This window comes from Pseudopodoces humilis, chromosome 9 (assembly GCF_049639895.1).
Source record: "Pseudopodoces humilis isolate 2021_Gansu_Grassland_sample_001 chromosome 9, ASM4963989v1, whole genome shotgun sequence".
NCBI classification, from domain to species: Eukaryota; Metazoa; Chordata; class Aves; order Passeriformes; family Paridae; genus Pseudopodoces; species Pseudopodoces humilis.
The window spans coordinates 32979873-32995536 of NC_142208.1; the positions used below are offsets into that span (position 1 = coordinate 32979873).

General features: G+C 50.6%; 1 protein-coding gene across 4 annotated transcripts in view; it reads right to left on the reverse strand.

The window, feature by feature from the left end:
* FAM53B (family with sequence similarity 53 member B) overlaps positions 1-11334 on the reverse strand; it is a 44250-nt gene extending 32916 nt beyond the window's left edge. Inside the window, exons 1-2 of one of the 4 annotated variants that reach the window (XM_088059926.1) lie at positions 11247-11334; positions 68-178 (exon numbers count right to left, since the gene is read on the reverse strand). The gene's annotated coding sequence lies outside the window, so the exon portion shown is untranslated. Of the gene's footprint in view, positions 1-67; positions 179-10232; positions 10352-11246 lie in introns of those variants that run through there. The other 3 variants (XM_088059924.1, XM_088059925.1, XM_005528831.3) reach the window with 3 other exon arrangements.
* Positions 11335-15664: the final 4330 nt, after the last annotated feature.

A 15664-nucleotide genomic window follows, 5' to 3' on the forward strand; every position in this document is an offset into this window, starting at 1 on the left:
GTAAAAGGTTTATTGCCCCCGTGCTCTTAGGGAGTAGGAGTGGCAGGGGAATGAGTCCCGTACACACCAGCAGCGGAAGGACTGAAAGGACAGGGCAGGGGCAGAGGTGCTTTGTCTCAACATCTTTAGCTCGAAGGAAATGGTGCTGGCAGTGACTTTGCCTTTTCCTCCCTGGCAACTGAAAAGGAAAAGAAGAAAGCAATATTAGTCATTGCAAAACAGCGACCAGCAAGGGAGAGGTGCAAGCCCTGGGAAGTGGCGGGACAAGGGGGAATGGCTTCAAACTGAAAGAGAGTAGGTTTGGATTAGATATTAGGAAAAAATTCTTCCCTGAGAGGGTGGTGAGGCCCTGGCACAGGTTACCCAGAGAAGTTGTGGCTGCCCCATCCCTGGAAGCGTGGGCCATGCAGACAGAGCCTACAGCATGATCCCAGTGACCACGGAAATTACACATTTTCTTTGAGCAAACCTGTAATTGTTGCCTATGCCACTCATTAGGGGACTGCTGCTACCTTTGAGTATTTCCATGGAAGTACTGGACCGAGGGCTGCCTCTGGAGAAGAGCAGCTGAAGCAGCAGCAGCAGTCCAGCCTGCTGGCCCAACAAACCATCTCACCTTTCTGTGGGTTTCCCCTGCAGCCCCAGTTGTGAGATTTATTACAAGAATTTGCAGTGGTCTGTGAGACACTGTGAGTGTTGGCCACGCTCCCAAAAGCTGAGGAACTGCTGAATTGAGAATTGCTTTGGCTGCTTAATCTCAATGACCAGGGATGCTGAACAAGGCAGCAGGGTCTGGGTTTACTTTTAATTACCGCTCAGAGCATGCTGCTCTAGTAAACAGACACAAAAAAACAATTCTTGTTTCTTCCTTATATTCTTTTCCCATATACAGCTTGGGATGTCTGAGCTGAAGACAGTAAACAGCTCCAACACACTGCTTTTACTGACTCACTTCTCAAGCATAAACAACTTCAAATAGCACATGAACCCCTCGGAATACCTGTCTCTGTGAAACAACCTCCACCTGCTTACAAACACAAAATAATGCTCTAGGGTTACAAACACTGAATGGTTTGGGTTGGAAGGGATCTTAAATCTCATCTCATTCCAAACCCCTGCCAGAGGCAGGGACACCTTCCATGTGTCCAGGCTGCTCCAAACCCCATCCAACCTTGCCTTGGGCACTTCCAGGGATGGGGCAGCCACAGCTTCTCTGGGTAACCTGTGCCAGGGCCTCCCCACCCTCAGTCAGGGGGATTCTCAGCCAGCTCAGGCTTCCTTTCTGGCTCCAGAGCTCTCAGGGTCCCTGTGAGAAGCAAATCCTGGAGATGCAAAGCAAGCTCAGCACTGCAGCACCGACTGTAACAGTGCTGCTCATCAGTGACCACTACAAATCCACCCAGATGAAGCAGGAGCAGGATCTGGGACATCTCACCGTGTAATTGGGAACACTTGCCAAGACCCACAACACCATCATCACTGTCAGAGCTGATTTGGATGCGGCTTGTAAGTCAGATTTCTCCCTTCTGCAAGGCTGAGATGGAGAACAGGCAGAGGCTGACAGCCCTTATGGACATGCCTGGATTTAAAGCAGGAAAATCCTGGATGTATGGATCAACTACCAGACTTCACATTATCTTCTACCACCTCCCCTTCATGGATAAATACTTTAAGACTGCATAACCCTCACGTGAAGCCCAGCAAAATGATCACTTAGAACCTTCCAAAACTTGAAATTATCTCCCTGAACTCAGCAGGCAATATTAAAAGAATTTCAGAAGTTTTCAGTGGATGGTGTCCGTGCCCACACAGGGTGACACATGTGCCTGCTGCCACCTGCACACCCTACACTGTTTGCATTAGACCAAAGTACTTTGCCTCTGGGGCAGGCTCTGGGGGTTCATTCCTCAGCTGAGAAATGGCTTTCAAAGAGCTCCTGGGGTCCTGAAAGATGAACCTGGAGCCTTTATTAATCCTCCTAGTGACTGAAAGTCACTTTTCCCTGCTGTTTGTCCCTCCATTGCCATCAACACCAACAAGGGGAAGGCACAGCGTAGGGAGGGAAGGAGCCCTCCAGAGCCAGGACACCTTTGCTCACACTGCCATCTCCATGTCTCTGTAAATTTCCGAGCCCTGCATCTTCCATGAATCTCTTTAAGGAACGAGCAGCCAAACATCTGTGAGTTGTCTGAATTAGTGTGAATTTGGCAGACTGAACAGCAAACTCGCGTCGCCCCGCAGCCTTCGCGTCTCTTGTTTTCCTCGGGTTCATTAAATACACAACAATCTGTTACCAGAAGATGGTTCCTACGTGCAGGGGCTGCCAAGGAGCCGGCTTTGATGGCTCTGGTGGAGATGGGGGAATGTGTGATGAGCAGAGTCTTCTTGGTGCAGCAGGGCAAGGAGAGGACGGGCTGCAGCCACCCTGCCTCCCCCAGCGACCGTCCACCACGTGGCAAAAGTTATCTCTGATGTCAGAGCCATCCTGGTGCAGCCAAAGCCAGAGGTGATTTTGGGAAGCTTCAAGGGGAACAGAGCAGAGTGTGGGATAAGCAGGAAGAGATGCTGACAACAGCCAAGGATGTCCTCCTGCAGCATCATTCCAGCCAGGATGGTTGTGCCGCATCCAGATGGAGAAACCGGGCTCTGCCAGGGTTATTCACACCCGTGAGCAGAGCCCTGGGCAGGGGCATCCCTGATCCTGAGCAAACTGGGGGGGTTCCCACTGCTGCTGGGCAGCACGAGGCCCAGGCATGCCGTGAAGGCACTGCCAACACCCAGCCACAGGCACACCGGGCTGATGCTGTGATGGGGAACAGCACCGGAGGCTTCGCCTTCCCTCAAAGGAAGTCTTTTGCTACGAGGGAAAAGTCAAAGCAAACACCCACTCACCGTGTTTACCCGCCTAAATCAAAGCCAAAGCAGCACTGAAACGTGCCCGACAGCGTTTCCACAGAGTCATTCATGGAGAGTTTGGACTTGGCTTTTAGCTGGTGTTTTTAATATCGCAGGGAGACGCTTGCGAGGCTGGAATAATACAGAATCTGTTGCTGTAACACGCTCTCGGCTCCTGCGAGGTGTCAGCAGCACGTAGAGCCCAAACCTTCTGCAGGTTTGGCTCCATCAGGGGATCCCTGAGGGCCAGCACTGAGATGCTTCCCATGGGGAACAGCAAGCCCGAGGCACCACTGCCCCAAAGCAAGGTACCCTGCCAGGGGATCGCCCAGCTGGAGAAATAATGCCCACAGAGGAGAATTTTCCCAGAACTGGGATGCTTTTTCCCTGGAGATACCCCTGATCCCCATGGAGTAAGGCAGGATGAGTTCCACTGTGGCTTAGCAGCCATAAAAGCCCAGATTTTGCAGTCTCAGAGGTGAGGAAAATTTTAAAAAAAGTAAGTGGAAATGCAAACAGCCCCTGATTTTATTTGGGCTGGCAGGAACACAGTCCTGTCCTGCGCTCCTCGAGCTCATTTATGACAGCGTGAATAAGCAGTAATAAAGGGGGAAAAGAAATTAAAAATCTGTATTTTCCAGCCCATAGATCTTCTTCTTTGGATAGTCTCCATATATCCCTCTTTCTCTCATGCCAGGGGTGAAAATCAGGAGAGAAACAGATTCCCCTGTGCCACAGAAAGGGGAAGCCTAAAGGACAGAGGGGTTGGCCCCAGCACCAGCGTGGTGTGAAGCAGAAAGCCCACTCCTGAAACAGCATCCCAAGGAGAACTGACCTAAATGCTGCATCCCATCCCAGCTCCAAAGCTGCCAGGAAGGGAATCATGCCAGGTATTCTGTCAGTGCACAAACATGAATGATTGCCCAGGACAAATAGGGCAGCAAAAACGTCCACCTTCATCACATGGAAAAAACATGTATCAACTTGCAACCCTAATGAGCGAAGGAATTAGTGAATCCTGGATTTGTAAACCATTTTGAAGTCCCTAAAATAATGCCAGCACCTAAAATGAATGAGACTGCGAGTTAAACAGCAGGTTCTATTAGAAAACAAGATACAGATAGATTTTTATAGGTATTAAGGACAATAAGAAGTTGCACTGACAGTAACAGAAAGAATGGTGGAAACATTAGTTGGGATGCAGAAGAGGAATAGACAATATAAATATTACTGTCCTGAGCAGAAAGGAAAACAACACAGTCATATTTGTCAGGAGTAACCTGGGATGATATTAAACAGCAGGCACTAAATATAGATCCTTCTTAAACAACAGCTCCAAATAAATTTACACCTTCAGTTTTCTAAGATCACGCCAAAAAGTCTTCTGAGCCATCACCACTGATGGTCCCTGAGGACTGGCACAAGCCAGCCTGGTAAATGTGGTGGGTGAGACCTCGAGCCCAGCAAGGCTCTGGTTTCAGTGCAAGGTCAGGGAGTCAGGAATCACAATTACAACACCAAGGAAAGAGCTCTCCCCTCACCTGAAGGCTTTGTGCAGCTGAAAGGGAGCACTGGTACAACACACCTCATTAAATTGCACAGAAGTGGATGACAGCTACTGATAACACTTCAGTGGCACATCTCAAACAGACCTGCAAGGAGCTGCTGACACTGGCTGCAACAGAAACTACACTGCCACCCCATGCCATGCAATATTTCTGGCAGTAACTGGGAGGGAAACAGGAAAACCAGTGCTGTGTGACTTGAGACCAGCAAAGTGCTAAATACGGAGAACAGCGTGGTAATACAGAACGGAGAGAAGCAACCAGCACAGTTGGTTACAGAGATGTTAATATACACCCAAAAAAACTAAATTGCTTAAAACCACTCACCTCAAAGGCAGGAGCATGTGCCCAGGCTTCTGCATGGTGCAGTAGATTAGCCAGGCATGCAGGGATATGTGCACAGGCTGGATAAATTTGGGGTCTCTGGGAGGAGAAGGGAGGGTACAGCCTCTGTGCTCTGTGCCTCTGCGGGCACCTGGAGCCTCTTCCCACCTCCAACCAAGGTCTGGAGGGGGCTCCAGGAGTAACTGGGGGGCTTCAAGACACAGGTACAGTATGAGACTGGGGGAATGTGGAGTGGTAACTGCTGAGGATGACCTGGCTGCCTCAGAGAGGGCAGGAGAAGCTGAGCAGGTCCCTCAGAGGGAGCAGACCAGCGGTGGGAGCCCTCCCAGCACGGCAAGAAGCTGGAGCTATACAGATCCAGAGCAAGGGCAAAGTGCAATTTTTTCCTGAACAACAGACAATAATCATTGCAATAAACTACAGCACCACAAATGCACGGGGCTCTCAGCCAGTGCTACAACTTTATCTCTGCACTGGGGGGCTTTCTAAAAGACACTGAATCATAGAATCATTAGGTTGGAAAAGACCTTTAAGACCACTGAGTCCAAGCTCTAGCAAGATCTAACTCTGAATATTACTAAACATGGTGATGCACAGAGCAGTCCCAGAAGCAGGGCTCTCCTGGCTCGCTGCCCTGCACCCCAAGTGAGCTGTTGCACCCCCATGTCCCAGGGAGGGATGTGCAGGGATCAGGAGGGTGGACTGACAGAGCAGCTCCTCCACAGGCTGGCCTGGCTCTTGCCCAGCTCCTCTTGAAGCTGCCACCTTTATGTTGTATCATGGGGTTCACAGGACAGGCACAGGGAGGGCATGGACAGCACAACCCATCCCACTGCAGAGCTGGAAATTCTTCTTTAAATGAAGTTTCAAATACCTACATCTGAAACCTCCACAGGAAAAGTAATTTCTACCAACAACACAAACCACGCACAACCGAAAATGTGGGTGAGAGTTTCTAAATGAAACATTTACATTTTGGCAATGCACAGCTTCATTAACCACAATGCTTTCATGCTTTCACTCTGAGAAGCACCATCCACTGCACTGCATTTCATTTATAACACAGCTGATAGACCAATAATCACAGAATGGCCTGGACTGGAGGGGACCTTAAAGAGCACCTCATTCTAACCCCCTGCCACAGTCCCAGGCTGCTCCAAGTCCTGTCCAGCCTGGCCTTGGAACTTCCAGAGATCCAGGGACAGCCTTTTCTAGACTTTTCTCTTTTTTTTTTTTCTGTTTTTCTGAGTCAACAGAGCGTCTACAAACCCAAAAATGGATGTTTTGAATGCTTTCTGTATCTTTATAATTATAATGGCTCTTCAGCTATGGCATACAATTGTAGCTTTTGGCACCTAGTTCATAATATTAAAACTTGTCTTTTCAAAAATATTATACAATATTCATTTGTACCAGCTGGGACAAAAAAACCCCAAAGCACTTGGTAACAGGGATAATAATATATACACTTGAAGTAATTTCATAGCATTGACAATTATTGCCCAGCACACCAGAAGGCTGCTCTCAATAAGGTTAAGGCAAGCACAGAAACACAAAAATCACAGTTATTGTGACTTTCCTACATCACCTGAAACAAGAAATGACCAGTTCCACCTGGCCTAACTGTGCTGCCGGGCTGTCCTAACCAGAGAAGACCAGTTGTCTGCATTAATTCCTTTTCCTTGTAATTAGCATTTCCCATTGGTGCAGAATAGTGATGATGGCACTTGTACAACTGGGGCAGACGAGCACGAAGGCTTGTCTGGGGTCACTGCAAGAGCTGTCACAGGGTAAAGGACAAAAAAAAATCATAAATGCAAATAAATAACACATTTTAACTCATGCCCTTGGCTTTAGGAGCAGGGTGAGGGGTGAGTCTCCTGACCCCCTGGTTCAGACCAGTCACTGAGACCAAAGCCAGTCACTGATGCACCTCAGCAGCCACATCCTTCTGCACCACCACCTTGCCAAGCCCTGCTTCTCCTCAGCCATCCAAAGAACTGCTGGTCCTTCCTTTCAGGGGCTGGTTTGGAGCAGAGAGAGGGAGAGCAGGTTTTCCAGCTGCTGGATCAAAGCTTGCCAGATCCCATTTTTTGCAAACCCTAGGAGACGTGAGGATTTGTAAGCACGAAACGGCCGCGAAGTCAAACTCCTCTTTCACCACGGCCCCATACCTACCGCACAGCCAGCCCTGAGCCCTGGCTGCTGAAAGCAAAAGCTATGGCCAGGAGCCACAAATATAGGGAATGATGTAGCCCAAGGGATGCTTCAAATGGACTACAGAGGAGTGACACCAATGATGCTGCTATATTTAATCCTCTAAAAGCAAAAACCATGACCAAGTCTCCCTTGGGTACACTTTTAGGGGGGAGGTACAGAAACTCAATGCACCAGAACAGATTTTTTTGCACTCACTCAACCAGTTCTTAAAATATTACTCAAATGAAGTGATTACTGAGCCAAACTCGCCTGGTACTTCCCACCCATCCATGCAGGGATCCACAGCACGCAGTGTTGGGAGCAGCCACGCTTCACACAGGGTTTGGTGCTGCTCCTCCAGGTCAGTCTAATGCAGTTTACTCCTCCCTGGATTTCAAAGAAACTTCTAACATACCAAATCTTATTTATCTTACACAGCATATGTCAGATGCATAAGATGCAATATCACTCATATCCAACACCACAGGCTATAAAACTCATGGATAAACCACCTGAAGTCAGAAGAAATTCTGCCTGGAAATTAACTGCACCACCACACGTCTTAATTTTCAATCCCCACCTCACCTGTTGATGACTAAAGACCCACACATCCACAGCCTGTACTGAGATGCACCATCCCAGTGAGGTTTCAGAAACAGGCACTTGCTTGAGAATTTTTGTCTCTCTAAAGGCAGCCAGCTCAGAAAAGTTTGGGAAAATGAAACAGCCCATGGATCTGCTCTCTCCAGTTCCCTGTAGCAGAGCCAGGTTCTGCATTGCTGCTCTACAGAAATCTCTGGGTCGTGGGCAGCCAGGCTGGCACCGAGTGTGACCTTGGAGAAGTCCTTTTTCACAATTACACACGGCCACTGCCCGTAGGGAGACTTGTGGGCAGAACCAGAGCTCCAGGGCTCAGGTCTGCCAGTGGCCTGACAGCTTCCAAGGAATTTGCAGAAGGCTTCATCCCTAAAGGAAGTGGTGGCACTCATCCCATGAGATGCTGGGGATCGGGGACAGGAGATTCCCCAGCGGGGAGCAGCCCATAGGCTTCATGACCTGGCAGGCTGGCAGGCACAGAGGAGGAGCATGGTGGAAAATTCCCTCCTCCTCACCCAATTAGTTTATATTTAGCTCTCTGAGGAGCAGGCTGTTGTTTTGGTGATAGTTTTGCCCAGCCCCACAAGGACCCCTGCAACGGGAACTGTGGTTCCCACCACACGTGAGCCCCACGGCAGTCACAGCCCTCTGCTGCTCGGCAGACCTGCTTTTTTTGTTCTTAGTTTTGTTTCCCCGAGTCAGCAGGCTTGCTTCCTCTTCCTCCTCCTCCCATTTTGGGAGAGAAAGGAGCAGAAAACGTCAGGCAAGAAGAGAGCTTGCTTGAGCAGCTGCAGGGGAGCCACATGCCAGCTCCTCTGCTCCCCTGGTCCCCCATGGCCACGGGAATAAAACTTATCTTTCTGAAGGTATTGTCACTCTAGGAGAGAGTTTTGGTGAGTGCAGATCTGACACAAAGGCTTTTCTTGCCCTCTCCCTCCCCTGGGATGTGGGAAGGAGACTCGACCCTGCCAGGCTGAGCATCTCTGGCACCTCACCCCGTCCCAGCCGTTGGTCCAAAGTCTGCCCTGCCACAGATTAATGTTCATTAGGACTATTTCCCAGCAACATCATTTGACAAAACACGTGACACGGGAGGGAGAAGGAGACAAAACCAAAATCACCCTTTCAGCTTGGGGTGTCCTCTTTTCCATCAGAGATTTTACAAGGCATGTGCAAACCACCTCCATCCTGACAAATAAAAGAAAAATTCTATGCAACATTAGAAGAAAGAAAAAAAGGAAGAATAGTCTCAAACCACACAGCTGTCATTTGAGAAATCAGAAATCAAGCAGCAATACTAAATAGAAAAGTGGGATAAAGCTCATTCCTCTCCCCACCCACCAGGACACAGCCCATGGTGTCAGTTCTGCACACAAATACAGGTGTTTTGGTAAAAAGTTGTGTATCTTGTTCTGCCTATACTTTTGCTGAAAGTGAAGCAAGCCTTTGGTACTATGAAAAAAACCCAAATTGCATATAATTAACCAATGCAAACTTGGGGATTTATATTGGTATATGTTTGCCTATTTGCATGTGTGCATATTTATACACATGTATTTATTTATGCAGGTATCCATAGCTGAAAATTAATCTACATTGGTGTTGGCTCTGTCCCACAGTCTGCTCAATCTCCATATACAAAAATCTGGATCTCACTCGCACAAATCAATTATCCACTGAACTGATTTGCACAGATTTTCTATGCAAAGTTTTGCATTTACAGCAAAAGGCCATCTGCTTTCTATAACCACTGTGGTTCCTGGACACCTCGGCCCTACGCAGAGCTGGAAGTCACAGAAGTTTCCCTCCCTCCTCTGGGTTGAAGCTGGAAGTGAGAAAGTCTGGAGCCAGGGATTCAGCAGCAAAACCTCCGGCACGCGTGGCCGTGCTCCACGTGGCTGTGCTTGGCAGGGTGTCCTTCCCTCCTCCCAAGTGGAGAGAAGGAAGCAATTCCACGGCAGGTTGTTTTGGCTGGGGTTTTTCCCCCACTTTTGGAAACAAGGAGGCTGAATGCTTCTCCTGATAAAGTGCCTCCAGCCCTAATCCTGCCCCCCCTGAGCACGGCCGTGCCAGGGCTGGGTGTGACACACCCACCACCGCAAGCATCCTCAGGCTCCACAGGACTTTCAAAAATGAAGAAATAAATCAGAATATCACTTCAAACCTGCACCGAGCCACGAGAGGAAAGGACAGAGCAAACCGCTCTGAAATTCAGGCTTTTTACTATCACTGTAATTAATCTGTTTCATGACCCACCCCAAATATTTTCTCTAGAAACATTATCTACACTGTTTTGTGGGTTCTTTATTTCTTTTTCCATCCCTCAGCCAAGCCCTGGTAAATATTTCTGCCCACGACAGAGGCAGGCCAAGGGAATCTGGGCTTTGTGATGGCAGCAGCATCTCCTGCGCTCGGAGATACCCGACACTGGGCAGAGATGCTCACAGCCCTCCGTATTTTTACTGGATTATCGCAAAACTCTGCTACCTCTGCAATTTGTAAGTAGTTTTTAATCTGTCAAAATAGACTTTTAGTATTGCTTGAGGATTCGAAAGGAAAATATGCACATCTGGTTTCAATCGCCAACTGAAGTTTCATCTATCAGCCTATTTCATAACAAATTATGCTTACTTTTCACTCCAGAGGATTTCCTAAGGAGGGGACGAGCTGCCAAGGTACACCAGCGTCTGTGGAGACCGCACGGCAGCGGCACAACTCAGTGACAGGCACCGCGCTGTGGCAAACTCCCTCTGCGTCAAGTAAATGAAAATTATTGAGGAAAAGCCCCTTTCCCGTGAAATCTCTGCGTTCAGCTGCATGTGAAACCTTCACGTCCCTTAAAACCTGATCAACCTGACGTCACTGAATGGAGAAACAAGACTTACAGGCTTTCTAGGACAGCCCCACTGCCAGGGCACTTCACGCAGCAAGGTGCTGCCGTGTCCCATGGCAGCAGCGTCGGGGGCTGGAGACACCACTGGGACCGGCCGTCCCCTTCTCCTGCTGCCCTGAGACACCTCACACGTGCCAGGGGTGGAATCCGAGGCACGGCACGGTGGGAAGTGCGAGCTGGCCCCGGGTGAGCCGGAGAGCATCTCTGCGGGGATGCTCAGCCACGGCTCCCCTGGGCTGCAGCCCCCTGAGCCCGACCCGGGGAGTTTTGCACCGAGCCCGACGGCACCCGAGTTTCAGCCTCCTGGAGCAGCAGTCTCGGCCCGGAGAAAGGAATGCACGTGTTGATCCTTTCGCAGGAAATAATTCCAGTGGCAAAGGCAGAGGACTCGGAGCGGGTGAGGACCGCTCGCCAAACTCCGGAGAGCCGCCCATCCCCGCACGTCGGGCTCAGCATCCCGCACCCCCCCCGCCGCTCCGGACACGCATCCCACAGCTCCACGCTCCGCCCGGGCGGCTCCTCCGCGGTTCTCCCGCTCACCCCGGGGGGCGGGGGGTGAGACCCGACGGCACAAAGGCGGACATCCCCAGCCCGCTCCGTGGGGATGCGGTGGCGGCGGGGGGTACCACCGTCCTACCCCATCCCCTCCGAGACGCCCCGTCCCCGGGCAGGGCGCACCGCCGCCCTTTGTCCGCTCTCCCCCGGCACCCCCCGGGGCGGCACGGCCCCGCAGCGCTGCGGGCATCGCTTACCGAGCGCTTCCCGCGGTGGCGGCGGAGCGGCCCGGCCGGGCCGGCTGTGGGCGCCGCTCCGACCGCGCCCCGCTGCCGCCGCCGCCGCCGTGCTGCGGGCGGGGCGGGCGGAGGGAGGGAGCGAGGAGGAGGAGGAGGAGGAGGAGAAGGAGGAGGAGGAGGAGGAAATGTGCTTGTCACTTCCTGAGCGGAGCCAGCGCCGGCAGAGCCCGGCCCGCACCTGCGGAGCGCCCGCCCCGAGGAGCCGCGCACCCGAGCGCTCGCTGCGAGGGGAGGCGGGGGAGACCCTCGGCTGCGGCCCCGAGTGGGCATCCCCGGGGTTAAACATCGCCAAACAGAGACTGTGGGGGTGGGGGGAAAGTCAAAAAATAATAAGAAAGGGGGATTCGGGCAGCGGTGAGGCGCTGCCCCGCGGGCTGGAGCAGGCAGCGCTGCCCCGGCATCAGCGCCCGCACACGGCCCCCAGCCCGGGATGCTGCGGGTGCGGCTCGCGTGGGGCTCCGCGGCCCGTTCGGAGGCCGAGAGTGACTCCTGGTGGCACGGCCGGCCCGGGAGGAGCAGGAGAGCTGGACTCACCAGCAGCTCGTTGAAGAGTCCCCGCAAGAATTAGCGCTGAAGTTTTGGCACATCACAGATGGACACCACGCTCCCCTGCACCCACCAGTGAATAAAAATCGCATTCCTTAATTTTTCTCTATTTTTCATAGAACCTTTGACTGGTTTGGGTTGGAAAGGACCTTTAAATATCATGTAGTTCTACACCCCTGCCATGGGCAGGGACATCTTCCCCTGTCCCAGCTGCTCCAAGCACCGTCCAACCTGGCCTTGGGCACTTCCAGGGATCCAGGGGCAGCCACAGCTGCTCTGGGCACCTGTGCCAGGGCCTGCCCACCCTCACAGGGAACAATTCCTTCCCAATATCCCATCTAACCCTGCCCTCTGTGAGTATGAAGGAGTTCCCCCTTATCCTGTCAGTCCAGCCCCTTGTCCCAAGTCCCTCCTCAGCTCCCTTGAAGCCTGTTTAGGAAGGGGCCATGAGTCTCTGCAGTACTGAGGGGGTAAATCTGCTGGGCTTCACGTGGGAATGGCTTTTAGCAGCCCTGAGCTCTCAGTGACATTTTCCATCCACGCAGGCTGCACCGAGCACAGCACGCGGGCTCCTTCCGAGAGCGAGCCTAACGAGCGAACAAGGAAACTACATGACAGCTAAAAGGAAGATTTAGGGCTCATTACAAAACAGAGCCCAAACATTAATCTTAAACATATGTGAGCAGACAGCACAGATGTCATCAGGAATGAATCTGGGGCTGAATTTCATCCACCCAGCTGGATGGCCGGGCACGGTGCTGGGGATGGCGTGTAGGGACAAGTAAGGGACAAGTAAAGGTGTGAATGGCAAGAGAAGCTGTAGCTGTGAACTCAGCAGTGCTCCTGGTGTGCTGCCCTGCTGCTGCACAGCCCAGGACAACAAATTACTGTCGAGGAAGACTTATCAGTTAGTATTTAGTGCAGTGAACAAGTAAGAGGGAAGCAAGCAGAAGTAGCAGACGCTTAACAAGGGAGCAGCTCCCACCAACACAGTGAGGGCTGATCTCAACAAAAGTGGCTCCATGCTCAGTACACAAAAAATTAAGCAGGAGTGGCCAGTCTGAGTGGGCGATGAACAGGGAGAAGGGTTTGATGATGTGAAGGGGCTTTTGCATCATGTTCCTCCATCCCACTCAGTATTTTCTTTTCTTATCATGTGTTGAGACTGGTAGCAATAAAATACTTGCTAACTCCTTTTCCAGAACTTCGGGAATCAAGTCTGAAAATGTTTTTTTATGGTTTCCCAGTGGAATATTTCAGCAATAAAGCTCAGGGCGTAATTGAATCCATTCCCATGGCAGCCTTGGGCTCCAAGACTCAAGCAGAAAGTTGTTTTCTGTCTGCTTCTGCAGCTCACTCCAAACCCAGCATTTTCTGCCTCTCATCCTCTATGCTTCCCAACAGATGAGCTGGCTGTGGAGAATTCCCAGCACGTTGAAAGCCTGTTGCTGAAGCAAAACCTGTTTTCCACAGACAGTATTTTCAGTAATGTTGTTCAAACAACTGGCTGTCCATAGGCCCTTGTTCTGGGCAGTGCTTTTTCCCTTTGTCAGAAGCGGGGAAAAAAAAGAAATAATTTTCAAGCTTTAAAGAACTGGCCAAGAGAGTCTTCATGGACAGAAAATTCATTCAGTTCATTTGTGAGCTGATTTAATTTGTGTTTTTGTCTCATGTGTCAGTGCCTTTGCTACCCACTGACTGGGGGCAATCCAGAAATGGGGATGGAAACTGTGGATAGGAAAAAAATCTAATGATCCCCATGGTCCTTCTGAAGGGATTCTGGGGTCCAAGTCATTAAGACATGTTGATGTAGCCGTGCTAAGCCCTGTGGACAGACAGCATTTCCTTCACTTCCAGTACACAGGATCTGGCTGCAGTTACAGCCTTCTTTCCATACAGCCTTTCCAACGCTTCGCTGTCTGCTCCAGTTTGTTGTTATTCAAGTCATATGCACCAAGGTTACCAATCATTTCAGAAGCTTGTCCCTCTCACAAGGACTCTGTGTGGTCCTTCTGAGCACCTGAACCATCCCAGTTATTTATGGTCTATCCTCCTGCTTCTCCTGCCAGGCAAAGAACACAGGTAAGGGGCTTGTCCAGGGCCAGAGAGTCAGAGTGTCCCAGTCACAGGCTGCTGTCCCAGTCACAGGCTGCTGTCCCAGTCACAGGCTGATGTCCCAGTCACAGGCTGCTGTCCCAGTCACAGGCTGCTGTCCCAGTCACAGGCTGATGTCCCAGTCACAGGCTGATGTCCCAGTCACACAGCTGTGCTGGGTACCACATACTCACAGGGACAGGTTGGCTCCACCAAAGGTCTGCAGGAACACAGAATGGAGACCAGCTTCAGAGCCACCCTCCAGTTTCAGGGGAAATCCTCTAATTCACAAAATCCTAGCAACAGCAAGTGGAAGTATTTTTAACAAATATTTCATGTCCAGGGAATGAGCATATCTCTGTAATATGATCAATGTGGTCTGTGACAGAAAGTACCCGAATCACAGATGCCCTAAACAGGTGAAGCATTGCTGTGCAGAGGGCTGAGATGAGGAGTGTAGTGTCTGACTACAGCTGGCATATGATGGGATTTCTACCAAACTTAAAAACCCCTTTTTCATGTCACAGGCCATTTGCTGCACACATGCAAGAGCTTTGTATTTGCTGCCTCCCTCCCTGCCTTGGCAGAGGGTGTGACACCTGATCTGGGTGCCCCAGACTGGGAGCAATGGAAACATTGATGGATAAAATAAATAGGCCATGAAATACATATGTGAGCCTGAATGTGCTTATCACTTTGTCAGCCACATTTGGGTCTGAATTGGCTTAAGATAAGCCCAAAGTTATTTGTCCATCATCCACAAAGCCCGAGGCAGCTGCAGACATGCCCCAAAGCATCACCCTACCTTGGATAAGCAGCAGTGCAGCACCCATGGAACTGAGGAGGTAAGGCAGCAGCCAGCATGGCTAATTGCTACTGAAAATTGGAGTGAAAGGTCCTTCTGCTTGAATTTCAGTTCTCAGCCCTATCAACAGCTAAAATTTCTTGATATATGCACACTCTCCTCACCTCTACCTGACACATGACACTGTCCATACACACCTGGCTGCTGCAGTGACTGCTGAGGTTTGTGTCTGTTCCCTCACTGGGCTCTATTAGCTCTGGTTCTCCAGCACGGGCTGGTGGACTTGTGATTACTCAGAATTTATGTGTTACCTGGCAGCAGCTGGTTCGCCTGACAGCATTCAGCTTAATTTCCAGTAACACAGAACTGGGCTCATTTCAAGCTATACTGTTACCTAACAAATGGAAATTAAGCCACAGGTTGGCTTTTCCCTTATTTGTGTAAAACAAAACACGCCAGCGTTCCTTTTCCTCCTTTGTCTGGAGGCTATAACACCTCATCCCCTTTCACTCAAAGCCCTTGGTAGCCATTAATTGCTCCTCAATTTAGCTGCTACCACAAGGGTTAGGTCATGCTCAACCTACTTGCAGCCAAAGCAAGGGATAGAGACGTGCACCACCCATTCAGGCAGAGCAGGTAACGCTGTGCAGGGCAGCCTCCCCCTCCTCTTATCCCAGAAAAGGCAGCAAGCAACAGGAATTCAAAGGCAGATCTCTTTATGGCTTTGCAAAGCCCTGGCCCAATTATTTTCTTTGTGCTCTCCACATATTTTACAGGAGATGATCCCATACGTTAAAATGCTTGGAGGGCCTATAAAATAAAGCAGTTATTGTTGCAGCAAGCCATGTTCTCCACCTCTGGGCATGCCAAGAACAGGGAAGCAATCCTAGTGCCAAAACACTGAAAATTTTGCTATATGTTGCTAAATATC